At 43.1% G+C, this 15,403-nt stretch overlaps 1 protein-coding gene across 1 annotated transcript in view; it reads left to right on the top strand.

The window, feature by feature from the left end:
• The window catches only part of ANOS1 (anosmin 1), a 182,736-nt gene that overhangs the window by 35,663 nt on the left and 131,670 nt on the right, over positions 1-15,403 (top strand). The gene's annotated exons all lie outside the window — the stretch shown is intronic.

Here is a 15,403-nt window from a genome sequence, read left to right as displayed (position 1 = left end):
CTTTTGTTATATTTGGTCTCTTGTCCTCAGTTTCTAGAATCCTTTCAGAGCCCTACAGGTGAATGGGTGTCCACCCCTTACCATCATAACGACCCCTGGCCATCACAGTGGGGTTTATGTGAATGACGTGACTTTTGGAACACGTCTGAGGATGGGGGCTCATTGCTAGGGGAACCCACTCTGAATAGAAGGTTGGAACTTCCAGCATCCCTGCCCCTGATTGCCAGGGAGGGGAGAGGGCTGGAGGCTGAATCAACCATCAACTGCCAATGATTTAATCGATTTTGCTTAGGTTAGGAAGCCTCCATTTAAAAGCAAAAACAAGAAAGGAGGGTGTTCGGAGAGCTTGCAGGCTGGTAAACACGTACAGATGTAGATTTGGGGACAGGTGATGTACCCGGAACATCATCGTCATTTCCCTGTGCGTTGCTTTGGGCTTCGGTTCCATCTGGCTGTTCCTGAGTTAACATCTGTTTATAATAAACCCGTCTAAACTGATTAATTACTAGTAAGTAAAGTGATTCTCACGTGTCCTGGTGAGCCGCCCGAGCAAATGAATGGAAACCAATGAGAGGGTCAATTGGACCCTCCCATCTACACCAGGTCAGTCAGAAGCACAGGTGACAAGGGGACTTGCCAGGTTGGCATCGAAATGGGTGTGGGGGCATGGAGGAGGGGTTGGGGAGCAGCCTCCTGGGACTGAGCCCTTAACTGGTACAATCTGATACCGTTGCCAGGTACATGGTTTCAGAATTGAGTTAAATTGTAGGACACTCAGCTGATGCGGGAACGTTGGTGAACGGCTGGGGTAAACTGTCCCCCGACCATCCACACGCAGGTTGGAATTGGTTGCCGAACATTTAGAATTGCTGGTTAGTTTGATCCTTTAAATTCAAAAGTGTCTTCTCCATTTTTGAGTATTCCTTCCTGCACACACCACTCTGAAGTTGTCATTCATACATTTCATAGCATACATTTTACCTCAATCCCAAAACATCGCAAATTAAGAAAAAAAAAAGAATATATATGTATTTGTAATATGTAGTATATAAATGAGTAAAGTTTACTACTGGCTAAAAATATTGGCAACTTTGGGATCATAATAGTGTTTGACGAAATTTATGTCATAAACATTACTATTAGACCGAAAATTGAAACAGTCCTTTATTGTATAACTAAAATTTTATCTGAGCCATACATAATACTGAAATAGCATATTTATGAGGAACACGATTATTTTGAGAAGTCTTTCAAACACATATCTCACAGTAAATGATTGTACAATAATATTCCTAAGCCAAGAACTTTACTATAATGATAACGTTCCAACATCCATGCACACATTATATCATGGAATACATGTGACATTACTCAAGATAGAACAGAATTCTTAGGTAATGTGAAATAATCTGGTGAAAATAAGCTTTGCTTAGCTCTGACTTGCTAAATCTTGGGCAGAAATGAAATGTCTGGTTTGGGCACTGTTCCTCTTTTTATGTAATAACATAAACATTTGTTCTGAGAAGACATTTTCTGGTGTCTATTATATTAATTGTTCTTTAGTTGGAATGTTGGGTAACTTGTTTATGTCACGATTGCAGGGAAGTATGTGTGTATATAAACATAGAGAGGAAGAGAGAGAGAGAGATGATGCCGTGATGCTGATAAAGTCTCCTAAGTACTGCTTTTGTCCAGTTTTATATTAGTTGAGTATTACACGAATTGCCAGCATTCTCTTATTTAAGCTACCCCTTTTTTCCCTATTACGTTAAAAAAAAGTAGTTCTTTTTTACACACTTCAAAGAAATTTGAATGGAAAAGTTCATTTCAACTCTTTTTTCTTTTAAGTATCCTAATTAAAGACCCTTCGCCCTGCCAGGACAGCAGGTTGTTAAACCATATCTTGTTATCGAATGATCAAGGCTGACACGAGAGACTGAATTTCACAAGCAGAGAAATCAATTTCTTTTTGCCTGAAAGCAAGAATGCATTAATAAGTCACAGCTAACCCCACCAGCAACTTTGGAATATAGTACAAAGCTGACATAAGTTTAAGGGTTGTCTTTAGTCTGAATCTTTGGGAATGAATCTTACATATTAATCACAGTCTATCTCCTTTGGAAATTTTCACCACTGGGCACGTTTGCAGATAATTACAGTTTGCATTTCTTTTGAGATTTGTGGAGCCTATGTAGTCTTTTCCTCTTAATCTTTAGGTTAATGAGGTAAATGGTGAGTGATAGTAACTCCATTTTACAAATGGGAAAATTCAGGCACATACATATTTGATGACAGTCCTGGAATCACTCACCAAAGGGGTAGACGTGTTCCAAAGTTTAGAACGCTGCCTTCTGCATCGTGCTAACAGAAAGGAACAACTTCAAAACCTATTTTGAACAAATATTGGGACTGAAGAGTAAGAAATAACACCCAGAAGTAATGATGATAGACAAGGTTTACATAATGTTTTATAGAAACCACACATGCTCATCATTTCTGCTTACCGTCTGCAAATATGGGCTCTTCCTCCGATCTCAGTGCCCCCACCCCTGCCCCTGGTCCGTGTGCCATCATCTCTTGCCTGGACCAGTCCATGAACTTCCTGTTGTGTCTCCCAGCCTCCTCTTTTGCCTCCGTGTAGTCCCCACAGGGCTGCTGGGAAGACCCTCTACACGTATACGCTGAGTCATGCTGCTGTGTACCTCACACCTTCTGATCTCTCTCCATCTTGCTCAGACCAAAACGTTGGCCCTGTGTCTCCAACTCTCCCCAACTTCATCTCCTCCTACTTTACAGCCCTTCGAGGTTGCTCTCCTCTCCCCACAGAGCTCTCCTTCCTCAGAGAGACACCCAGTTCACCCCCACCCCTCATTCCCATCTCAGCCTCGCCTCCCCAGATCACCCCCGCCATTTGCATGCTTCATTTACACCCTAACGTGGCCCCATGGAGTTATTCCTTTATCTCTCAGAGTCTGTCTCCTTCACCAGAAAGTAAGCAGCCACTATGTATGAATGAATGAAACCTGTACATTACATTTTGTCCTCCCTCAAAGTACATCTTTTTTTTTTTTTTAATTTTTTTTTTTTTTAACATTTATTTATTTTTGAGACAGAGAGAGACAGAGCATGAACAGGGGAGGGGCAGAGAGACAGGGAGACACAGAATCTGAAACAGGTTCCAGGCTCTGAGCGGTCAGCACAGAGCCCGACGCGGGGCTCGAACTCACGGACTGTGAGATCATGACCTGAGCCGAAGTCGGCCGCTTAACCGACTGAGCCACCCAGGTGCCCCTCAAAGTACATCTTTACTGCATTACATTTAGGAGAAAAGTAATATGTAATCCATTTTGCATATGTGCGAGTTTGCAAGATTGATTATTGTCCATTTGGAAAATCTACAGCTTTGTCCTGTACTCTGTTCTCCATAATGACATCAGCACTATGAACTCAAGGGTCTTTCGCACCATTCGACTCCTAGATAATATAGAGTAGTGACTCATTCATTGTCCATTGTAGGACATTGTAGGCTTAGGTAGTCGTTTTCAGCCTGGGGCGATCTTGCTCCCAAGGGGACATTTGGCAATGGCTGGAGATAGTTTTTGTTGTCACAACTGATGGTGGAAAGCCACAGGCATCTGGTGGGTGGAGGTCAGGGACACTGAAAAACAGCATACAGCACACAGCACAGCCCTGTACAGCCAGAGTCATCTGGTCTAAGTGTCAGAAACGCCGAGACTGAGAACCCTGCTCTGTGCATTTTGGCCATTATAAAAGACACTAAGAACACAGCTCTCTTCTCAGCATATTCTTATATGGCGGAAAACAAGAGTGGAATTTACTAGGCATGTGGTACGTGTGGAACCCCGTCAGGGGCTTGTTACGTACAGGAATTGTAATTCTCATGAAATACTCTCTAATGTAGGCAGGTGGATTGCTCTTTACCTCCTAATCCACTTTCTCCTCTACTAACCCAAACCTAGTTCTTCACCTGAGCACATTATCACCTAGAATTAATCATCTACATTTCCCAAAGCTTTTTTGCTGCTAACTTATTAAAAGCCTATTCAATGCAATAGGAATGATCGTGAAGGACTTTTGAAATGCCTCTCTATAGGAAACTGATTTAGCTAGAAAATGCACTCCTGGCTGTTCCCCTTCTCTGTCCTCTACTGCTTAGGATGCAGACCGATGGTAGGGGCTCCGGCAGCCGTCTTGGTCCACGAGTTACCCTTGACGATGGAGGCCAGTGTGAGAATAACCAATAAGAAAGACAGAGGGCATCTGGGTCTTTGATGCCATGGACTCCCCATTATAAGTCTTAGACTTCTTAAATTATTTACACATGAAAGAAAATTGTCTATGTTACTTAAGTCACTGTTTTTACTTTTTTGGTGTTGTTCTGTGAAGATGCACCTGAATCGGTGAACCTGATCTTGACTCTGTAATTGGCATGACCATCTCTGTTTCACGGATGCTTAGGAAGTTTGGATGATCTTTGTATAATGTCACTCAGCTACTAAGTACTGGCAAGTACCAGAGATGGGATTTGAACTGGGTTCTGATGGAGTCAGAAGCCAGTAGTTTTCCCATCGTGTTCTCCACACATTTTAAGTATCATAGAACCTTACAAAAATTACAAAAGATCTTTTGCCCATTGTAGAAGTTGATGCCCCTGGGGCGTTTGGTTTCCCCCAGACCACTTTTATAGCTATTATGAAATGTATAACTTCCTGGAAACATTGTGGCCCAACTCTAGGGAAAGAATAATGTTTTCTCCTTCTCTCTCTTCAATCTCCATTGTCCAATGGGAAATCAAGAAGAGGCTGTTTAAAGATGGCCCGTTCTACTGGTTCAGCTTCATTCCGCAAATGCCTGGAGAAATGGATTTCTTAGAAATTCTTCCATTAAGGTGATTCCTCACACTGAGAAAACACGTAGCTCAGAGGAACACAGGTACTCCAAAATAAACTGTTTGCAAAATTGACACCTGAACTAAGTGTCAGTTTAGGATAAGGGGCAAACTTTTAAAATATACCAAATCTACCAAAAAATGATACCTTTTAGAATAACTTACTTTCAGGACTTCACTTTTAGTAATAACTAAATATTAAGATCATCTGTTTCTTTTTTTTAATGTTTTTTTTTATCTTGAGAGAGAGAAAGTGCACTCGTGACCATGGGAGGGGCAGAGAGGGAGAGAGAATCGCAAGGGGGCTCTGTGCAGATCTGGGGCTCGATCTCACGAACCATGAAATCGTGTTCTGAGCCAAAATCAAGAGTCAGATGCTCAACCAACTAAGCCACATAGGCACCCCAAGGCTGTACTTTTTAAAAATGTTAATTAATTAATTAATTAACTAATTTAGAGAGAGAGAGAGAGAGTGTACATGCATGTGTGTGACCACAAGGGGCAGAGAGAGAGACAGAGAATCCCAAGCAAACTCTGCACTCTCAGCTCAGAGCCTGATGTGGGGCCCGATTTCATGAACCATGAGATCATGCTTTGAGCCAAAATAGAGTCAGATGCTCACCTCACTGAGCTCACGGGCACCCCAAGATCTTCTAATTAAGACAGTAAACATATGCCTTTGGCATAAAACCGAAAGGCATTTTTCTATTCTATCTAAATCTTTGTAACCCATTTTTATCTAAATGTTTTAATCTAAGCAGTCCTAAATACTTTTTGGAATGAAACATTAGTGGGGTGGTATAAAAACGTAATAAAATGTCCTAATAAAATGTTTAGTTTTGACAATGTACATTATTTTAAGAACTTCTTTTAATTAAATCTGTCTCTTAACACATTATTCTATACCAAATGTAATGTAAATTTCCTAATTTTTCCCATATAACACAATGGGATGGCTTGTTTAGGTTTTTCACTTATGTTTTTATTTTATTTTATTTAAAAATTTTTTTATTATTTATTTTATCTTATTTTTGAGAGAGAGAGAGACAGAGTGTGAGCAGAGGGAAAGGGCAAGGAGAAGGAGACACAGAATCCGATGCAGTGTCCAGGCTCTAAGCTGTCAGCCCAGAGCCGAATGCAGGCTCAAACTCGCGAACCGTGAGGTCATGACCTGACCCGAAGTCGGACGCTTAACCGACTTAGCCACCCAGGCAGCCCTGTTTTTATCTTAACATTCTCTTTACATTTCATTTACTTGTTCTAATAGAGTTTGATGATTTCAGTTTCAACAAATACTCATTGAATTGTTCTGTGTCCCAGGCCCTCATGATTAAGTAATACAACAGCACGTTTGGTCTTTGCCCTTACTTTTTACTGTTTTGGCTTCCTGAGCAAATCCCCTTTTTAAAAATCTTACTTCATTCCTTTGAAAAGATTGGCCCAGGATCCCTTAAGAGTCCCCAGTAGTGCAATGACCCACCTTTCCCACTTTGTCCTTACCCGCTGGAGCATTTGGGCACTTTGAGGATCCGTCCTTCCTTTGCTCTTTGCTGATCCCGTAATTCTTTTCCAATTCTAGCTCTCCTCCCTTTCAACCACTCTGGGGTTCCCCTGAACTCATCCGTTAATTGGTTATTGTATAAGTGAGCATGGCCCTCTCAGATTCTGCTCACCCCCCCACCCCCGAGGTTGTTCACAACCTGTAAGTCATTCACGACTCACCTGGATGGCAATATTTGCGAAAGACAGAAGGGTTTGAAGGAGACCCCAGCTTCTGGATGTTTATGGTAAGAGTTAGATGGGTGGGTGGAGGTGAGGGAATGTGAGTGATGTGGACCATTGGGATTGCTCTTTGTAGGAAGGATGGAGAGAAGAATTCTGAAGCTAGAAGCCTTTAAGGAATATTCCAATGTAACTCTTTCACAGTGCAGTTGAGAACTCTGATCCTAAAGTGAGACTTATCCTGCCCAAGGCGACGTCCATAAGTGGAGGATTCTAGTTCCACCCCCAGACCTGCAGGGAGGAGACAAGGGCAGGAGTTCAGTCTTCAGTGGCCAGTGATTTAATCGATCCCACCTATGTAGTGAACCCTTCATAAAAACGCAGAAGGAGGGCTTTGGAGGGCTCCGGGTTGGTGAACACAGCCAGGTGCTGAGAAAGCAGTGCCCTTGGTGAGGGTGTGGAAGCCCCATGCTTCTCTTCCATCTGGCTGTTCCTGAGTTATGTGCCAGATGATAACCTGATAATGTTGTCAGTAACACGTTTCTCTGAGTGCTGTGAGCCATTCTAGGAAATCGCTTGAATTCAAGGAATGGGAGGTGTGGAAATGTCTGATTTCCAGCTAGTGGTCAGAAGCACAGATGACAAGCTGAAGTGGTGAGAGGAAAGCATCCTTTTAGGACTGAGCCTTTGACTGTGGGAACTGATGTCATCTCCAGGTAGATAGTGTGAGGATGGTGCAGACTTGTTCGTTGGTGTGGGGAAGCTTATTCTCCCCGCCCCGCTGCCCCCCACTGTAATTAGCGTCTAGTACTTTATGCCAGGGGTCCGCAAATCACAGTAACTATTTTCATCTCTGTAGTTCTGTAGCTCGTAAGGTCTCTGTGGCAACGATCAGCCTGCCGTTGTAGCATGAAATCAGCGATAGAGAATACATAAACAAATGAGTGTGGCTGTGTTCCAATAAAACTTTATTTATGGACGCTGAAATTTGAATCTCATGTAATTTTCACATGTCATGCAACTTGATTTTTTCCTAACCATTTAAAAATGTAAAAACAATTCTTAGCTCACCAGCTGTACAAAAACAGGTGCCAGGCCATTGGTGAGAGTTTGCCAGTCTGGTCTATGGCATTGCATTAACTTGTGCAAAACCAAACTTCAACAAAACAATAAAATGCATTCTTCCCTCAATACAAAGACGTATCTTGATGTATTCAAACTCAAACAAGAGTGGACAGTTTCTAACATCATTTGTGGAACATTATTGGTTGGTGTGTGAGGATTTTTGAATGAATGCGTTATAGACAATAGTAAGAAAACGTCAAAGAAATCACAATTTTGGAAAATCCACTGTTGGAATGGGATTATTCGAGGCAGGAAAAATTGTGAAGGACTTCAAAATGAGCAAAACAAAAACGACTCAGAATGAGTGTCTTGGGTTAGACCCTTCCAAGTTATCTCCAGTGTTCATTGTCTCTGAGCTATTTTCTTAGTCTGCAAATGGTAGAAAGCTGATAATAATGCAGATGATTCTTGTCCATGGAAATGCAAATGGTTGTGGCCAGTGGAATGCAATTGATGCTCCCCCATGAATAGACCATTTTGCATCTATTTGTTAATCCGTTCCAGTAAGTCTGGTTGCATGTGAATATATTTATATATTTCTTGGATTCCTCCTTTGAACCAAGTGTAACCTATTACTGGTCCTTGCACGATTTCATGGGTTCAATCTGATCTTTGACATGTGTTCATTTTATGTTTGCATGAGTGTCATACATCCACTTTATAAAAGATTTATCCTTTGCCATGATGCTCTGCTACCTTGTAGGGAGGCATAGCACTGTTGATGACAACCCACCTATCTGTGAGGAGCCTGGGGCCTCATCCTTCTCCTTTTGGGTGCTATAACTCACACACTCCACTTGTTTCCCATTTGGTTTTGAGGAGATGTGTTGAAAAGCAGTAATTTAGGGCCCAGCCTTGGTGCCTTGGCAGGCTGCTTTGATCACCGTGGGAGTTTGGTTCTTACAAGGGCTACAACTCCAAATTCTGAGTCCTCTTCCGGGTTTATTCAGAGCCAGATTTTGAGGTGAGGAGTATTGGTTTTGCTTGTATGAACATCTGGACAGCTTCATTTGACATCTGCGAAATTTACTGGATAAGGGTCAAACCTCTGAAATAGAATGGAATGTGACTGTTGAAGGTTTTTGTTTTGTGTTAGATGCTTTCTATCATTTACATGATAATGATTGTGAATCCATAGAGCTGAAGGAAAACATATCTTAAGGAGAAAAGTGAAAACTCAGACACACATGGAAGGTCTCTGTGTCCAAAAATCTAAGACCAAAGTTGAACATTGTTTACTTCTTTGCAACTCTAATAAATAGTGGATGAAAACATTTAAAGTCTATGGTAATACTGATATTCATATAGTTTTCCCCAACTTTATACATTCAACTTCAAGGACAAAGTTGATGTGCAGTGAGTATCAGTTATCTACATACTGATGTCTCTTGGGAATTGCCAAATATTTCATAGGCAAATCCACCAGTGACACTGATTGCCAAAGAAGTGTACGTTTATAACCATGGAAGAAATAGCTTCTTGTAGAAAACTTCCCAAGTGGTATGATGAATTCCCTTTATTGTACCCGTGGTCTCTCCATCAGTAAAGATCGTGACACTGTTTCTCAGGAGAAAGCAAATAGGATATCATGATCTGAGAAGAGAAGACAGAAATTCCTTAAAGCAGTGGTGGAATTAAAATTTGCATGGAATGCATATGAGAAGAAATTGTTGGGTGTGTGAAGGTTGGACTGGTGTGGTTTTGACAAAGCCGTCTGTACCTACATCATATTAGCATGGGTAATGAAGATTGTTGAATTGTCTGACAGTCATATCACATCATGCCAGAGAATGGCATGATTTTAGGTCCCCAAAGATGAACCCTGGTCCTGAGCGCTTACCAAGAGATGAAGCCTCTTTCAAGGGAGACCTGAGTCCTTGAACTTTACGGTGTAAATGCAAATGGAAATCAAATGAGCAGCGGGCTGGGGTCAGGACTATTTGTGAAACATCATTCTCCAGTACGCTGTCCAGGGTCCCTCTGCAGGAACATGCAAAGGGATATCATCTGTGATGCAAAGTCAGAGTTGGGAAAACAAGAGAGAGAAAGGTGAGAGAATCTGAAGCAGACAAAAGCAAAAATAACTTATAAATGGGGTAGCTAAGCATCTAGTGCGAAAACTTCATTTCTTAGATGGTGAGGAAGGCCTGCTGAGATGTGTGAGAAGGGCTGAAGGCTTCCAGCCGGGAGAATGCAGGTGGGTCCAGGAGTTAATGGTTGAAACAATTAGAGGTTTGTGCCCCCTTCCGTCCGCCCCAGCCTCCTGGAATGCATGCCCCCATTTCGAATTGCAGCCTCCAGCTTTGAAGGCAGCCTGAACTGGTGTCGCTGATTTGCTTCTCCTCGCCTGTCATTCTTATGGTAAGTGTGTTCTCCCCTCGTGCTGGGAACTTTTATCAAACATATTAGTGTGCTTTTGGGTGATCATTAGCCTGCAGTAGCTGGAACATTCCAGGGTTTTTTTTTCTTATCCTAGAAACTGGCCTGAAAGAACACACAGAGCTCCCCGCTAGGCTCAGAGCACAATCAATATGTAAGGAAAAAAACAGGTTCTTATTTAGATTTAAATCCAACAGGTGACATGTTAATCGCCCAACGTGTTTCTGATTTTCCGTATCATTTTTTATGGGTGTGAAACACTCTTCCACCTGCTGTAAACTTCAAAGCCAAGACCCGTGGAAGGAAAAATCACCTCCATGTAAGTCTTCATTGTCACCCTTGCCTACTCTTTCGGGCTATTAATTTCTCCTCCCGTCCGATGAAAGAAGATGCCAGCGAAAGCTCTTACTTGGTTTGCGATTGAAGAAGGGTTCCCGAAAGCTGGCGTTAGCAAGGGAATCTGTTTGAACATATGAAAAACATCTCAGTCAGGATGCATTACATGGTGATTATGGTCTGACAGATGTGTTCAAGTTGTAATGTATTCATCAGAAGGCGCACGGAGCACGGATGAGTGCCGATTGCTTGAAGATGTTGGGGTTTGATTTGGCAGCTGGCAGAGAGCACCCGCGTGGACTGAAGGTTGGGGATTGTTAGGTTTTAGAAAGGAGACCACATTGACTTTCAGTGGCTGGGTGTGCAAATTTGGGCTCTATCTGTCGGTGATCCTTGACATGAAGATCAAGTCTAGTTGTATTTACCTATTCACACACAGGATTTCCTCTCAGACATCTGATTTATGCTGGTGCATAATCTGCCTTGGGCACATGATTTCTTTATGTTTTTAAGAGAACAATCATTACAAGAAAATAAATGTAGGTTTTATTTTTATGTATTTTTTTTTAAATTTTTTGACTTTTTAAATTTATTTTTGAGACAGAGAGAGATAGAGCATGAACGGGGTGGGTCAGAGAGAGAGGGAGACACAGAATCCGAAACAGGCTCCAGGCTCTGAGCTGTCAGCACAGAGCCCGGTGCAGGGCTGTAACTCACTGGCCGCGAGATCGTGACCTGAGCTGGAGTCGGACACTTAGCTGACTGAGCCACCCAGGCGCCCCTACTTTTATGTATTTTTTAAAGTATATTTATTTTCTTAAGTAATAATCTCTACACCCAACGTGGGGCTCAAACTCACGACCCCAATATCGGGAGTCATGTGCTCTGCTGACTGAGCCAGCCAGGCCCCCAAAGTCTCGGTTTTGACTTTAATTCTCTTGAAATCTGTTTTTACTAGCTGAGTGAACAAGGACACTATCTAACTTGCCTGGAAAAGTATAGGCTACCGACTGCAAACTAATTTTCCTTTTTCAAAAGTTCTTATACCTCTTTGATTCAGAAGAACTTCCATCGCCCTATAAATAAATAAATATATCTTGGTATATTCCTGCTGCAGCTAGGTTGGGTCAGAGAACCCCCTTGTCAGATTCATTGCTCAAAACATGATGTTCTTTGGGTGATCTGAAGGGCATATGTGTGTAATGGCTAAGCTGGAGATTTGTTTTTTCCATTTAATTCTTGTGGCCATGCTATCGGGGATACACTACTGAGGTTATGCCTTCTATTTTCTGGGTTGAAGGAGAAAATAATTTTTTTCTAAGGAGGATCTTTGTGAAGTACTCCCTTTACCTTCCATGCGTGTCTACACAGAGGCCCATATTACCTTTTTCCTCAGGCAAACATCTTTGTTAGGATCTTTTGTTTTTGCAGTGGATACTGGAGCTAACAGCAGGTCTGCTGGCCATGACGTGGCAGTGACATGTTAACAAAGCCGCCATACCCCTGATACTTGCCCAGGGGCAGGGCATCAAACTCTCTGTAGCCTCATGGTACCAGGGGTCACCAGGGAGAAGCATGATTTATATGTGCCCGGGGCATATATAGTTTCCAGATGCTGTGCAACCTTTGTCTTGATTCCAAAACTATACTTTGTACCTTTGCCACCTCAAAATTGTCCTTTAGCCCGTGGTTTTCATGGAATGCACGTTGCTGCTAGCAACATGTATAGTATTGTTAGAAGCTGTCCCACAAACCCAGCCTTTGGGACTACCCTGAGGAACTTGGGGGCTTTGGGCTGTTATTCCCTGCCATCCTTAGAAGGAAGCTTGAGGCAGCCTTCCTTGTGCTGGCATTATTCGTACTAATGATGTTTCCCCCAGAAACAGGTAGATGTTGTTGTTGTTTTTGCCTCCTATGGGTACTGTGTACCTTAACCAACAGTGTTTTCCCCTTGAATTGGCTGTTTGGAAGCTAAAACATAAATAAAAGGAGCTATCTTTGACAAGGGTACTGAAATTAATCTCATGCGATTTGGAAACTAGCATTATCCCTGACTCCACCTGTTTGTTTATCATCTGTTTTTATTGCCCTTCATCTCTTTTCTCTCACATGCCTAAGATTGGTTTATGGATCTCGGTCAGTTGTTTCAGAATGCCTTTAAGAGTGAGAAAGGCCAGGGGCACCTGGGTGGCTCAGTCGGTTAAGCGGCCGACTTCGGCTCAGGTCATGATCTCGCAGTCTGTGAGTTCGAGCCCTGCGTCGGGCTCTGTGCTGACAGCTCAGAGCCTGGAGCCTGTTTCGGATTCTGTGTCTCCCTCTCTCTGACCCTCCCCCGTTCATGCTCTGTCTCTCTCTGTCTCAAAAGTAAAATAAAACACTAAAAAAAAAAAAATTAAAAAAAAGAGTGAGAAAGGCCAGGGGCACCTGGGTGTCTCGGTCGGTTAAGTGTCCGACTTCGGCTCAGGTCATGATCTCACGGCTCGTGAGTTCGAGCCCCACGTCAGGCTCTGTGCTGACAGCTCAGAGCCTGGAGCCTACTTCGGATTCTGTGTCTCCCTGTGTCTCTCTATCCCTCCTCTGCTCATGCTCTGTCTCAAAAATAAATAAACATTAAAAAAATTTTTTTAAAAAGAGTGAGAAAGGTCAGTGATAAGTTTATAAACTCATGAAATAACAAATAACAAAAAGTTGCCATATTGTGGCTGAAACCGTGCCTGATGAGTCCTCTGGTTTCCTGGACTATTCCATCCACGATTTGGTGGTTAGCCCAGATGATTTGACAAGACATCTGTATTCAAGGCAATGGTCTTCTCGCTGGGTAGTGATGATTATGGCATCATACTTGGAAGGGAGCAGTGGCTGCCTCTGGTCAGTTAGGTAATGGCTGTAACTGGGCAAAAGAAACAAAAAAGTGCAGTTTCAATGATGAGCCCAGGGGGAGTGCAGTATAAACGTGTTCTGATGGGAAATGAGGTAAGTGGAGCAAAGGTGGAAAGCTTTTGTTTGTGTGCACCCTTTGGAACCAAAGGGCTTTGGCCCGTCTTCACAGATCTTAAGTCATAAATAGCAGAGGTCAAAGAATAGTCTTTAAAGCTACACAATAAAGAAAGGACCTCTCTCCACTGGGTCTTTTCAGCGCGTAGCTACCAATGTGGGTGAGTTCATTTTCCATTTGTGTGGAGGAAAAAAATGACTTAAAGTGTGCACTTTGTAAAGATGTCTTTCTTTCTCATTCTCTCTGTCTCTCTCCCATTTCTGTTAATAGTAGTGGTAATGGTTTGTGTTGGTCTCTATGAAGCACTTTCTCAGTCTGCCGTCGGCTTTGGGAGCCCATATTGAAATTTTTAAGCATAGAGAAACACATGTAGATAAACTGGGTTTTCAACTTCTTCAACTACAGTGGAAAGTGCAGTCAAGTGACTGTGGGAATCACGATGTGATTTTCATTCCACCAATAGCTCCGTCCCTGTCCTCGTATCTCTTCACGCTGCGAGACAACCTGTGGATGAGGCAGGGAAGAACAGGAGAGATTTGCTGGTGGTTAGAAAAATGGGATTACATGGCATCGCCTTATTGAACGACATGCATTTCAAGTGATTACAAATGCGTGATGCTGCATCAGGTTCTGCAGAAGGAACACTGTTCCCAGGAAGGGCTGCGAAAGCCGCTGGGGCCAAGATCAGCGTGCGCCGTGCAAGCAAAGATCATTTTGAGAAGTCGGGCCGCCCGCAGATGCGGCCGATTCAGCCTTTTGCAGACTTTCCTGGCGGGCGGCATTGTTGAGTGCAAGGGAAGCCGTCCAGCGCCTCCTCGGGGACACAGCTCGGAACCCAGCTCGTCCTGGGCTCTGCTTGCTGATGAAGGTGGGGCTTTGAGGGCCGTGCAGCTCCCAGTTCTCACAGCTGAAAGGTTGAACTTGGGTGGTTGCAGATCAATGAGCTGCGTTTCCCAAGAGAAACTGCACAATGGCCCCGGGACCATTAAGCTGTGAAGATTCATGCCTTCGTGTTTGGGAGTGTGTGTTCAGCAACTTTTCCTTGGGGAGGGGAGGGCAGGGGAGGGGGGCATGTGAGCCGTGGCTTTTTACATCCAACTGTATGCACATTTTCCCTTTTTGTACGGGGAAATAATGCCTGCACTAAGGATAACCCTCCCCTCCTCCTAAATCCTTCCACAAAAAGATACTTATTAAGGCTGGCATTCTGAAGAACTAAATGCTTCTTTAACTTTGCTTTATCTGCTTCAATGAGCACAATGTACGGAGTCCGGGGAATTCACATTACGGCCGCGAGCGGCCCTCCCTATTCTCTAGGGCTCTTTGGGCACAGAAATAATCCCTTCCTAGGATCCTTTGAGAAAGCAACTCAACTATGCAGGCTAATCAACTGTAAATCGTGGCCAACTCCAAAGTATTGCATGAGGTAGCATCGAAGAGTGTTCCGATCGCCAAAAAGGCCTGTTGCTCAGTCTCTTTAAAGACAGACGGTGCTTCCAACACCCAGGACGGACTCGAGGCGAATACGTTTATTTGCTGTATTTTAAAGCTGAGGAGTACTGCTCCCTCCTGACCCCTTCTTCCCTTTTGTCCTGCGCATGCTGTGTCTGTTTCCCTGTTTTGTTTGTCGTTTTGAGACAAAAAGACAATGAAACTCCTTACAACTTTTGTTTTCCAAGTGGTAATGGAGAATATATAAGGAGAATTGAACTCCGATGCAATGTTAGATTACATACACTGGGAAGCTTTCCTGGGTTGCTTCTAAAGGCATTTTCTGCCCAATCCTGGTATAGTATTGGACAAGAAAAAAACCCATCCAGGCTGGGAGAGACGCATCTCCACGCGCGTGTGCTCCCGTGCTGAAACGCCTGATGTTCTAATGTTTGATGTTGTTCTGCTGAAAGGCTGTGTCTCGATCTGGACTAAGAGAGGACTGA

This window comes from Panthera tigris, chromosome X, assembly GCF_018350195.1.
Source record: "Panthera tigris isolate Pti1 chromosome X, P.tigris_Pti1_mat1.1, whole genome shotgun sequence".
Classification (NCBI taxonomy): domain Eukaryota; kingdom Metazoa; phylum Chordata; class Mammalia; order Carnivora; family Felidae; genus Panthera; species Panthera tigris.
This window is presented reverse-complemented; position numbering and strand designations above follow the sequence as displayed.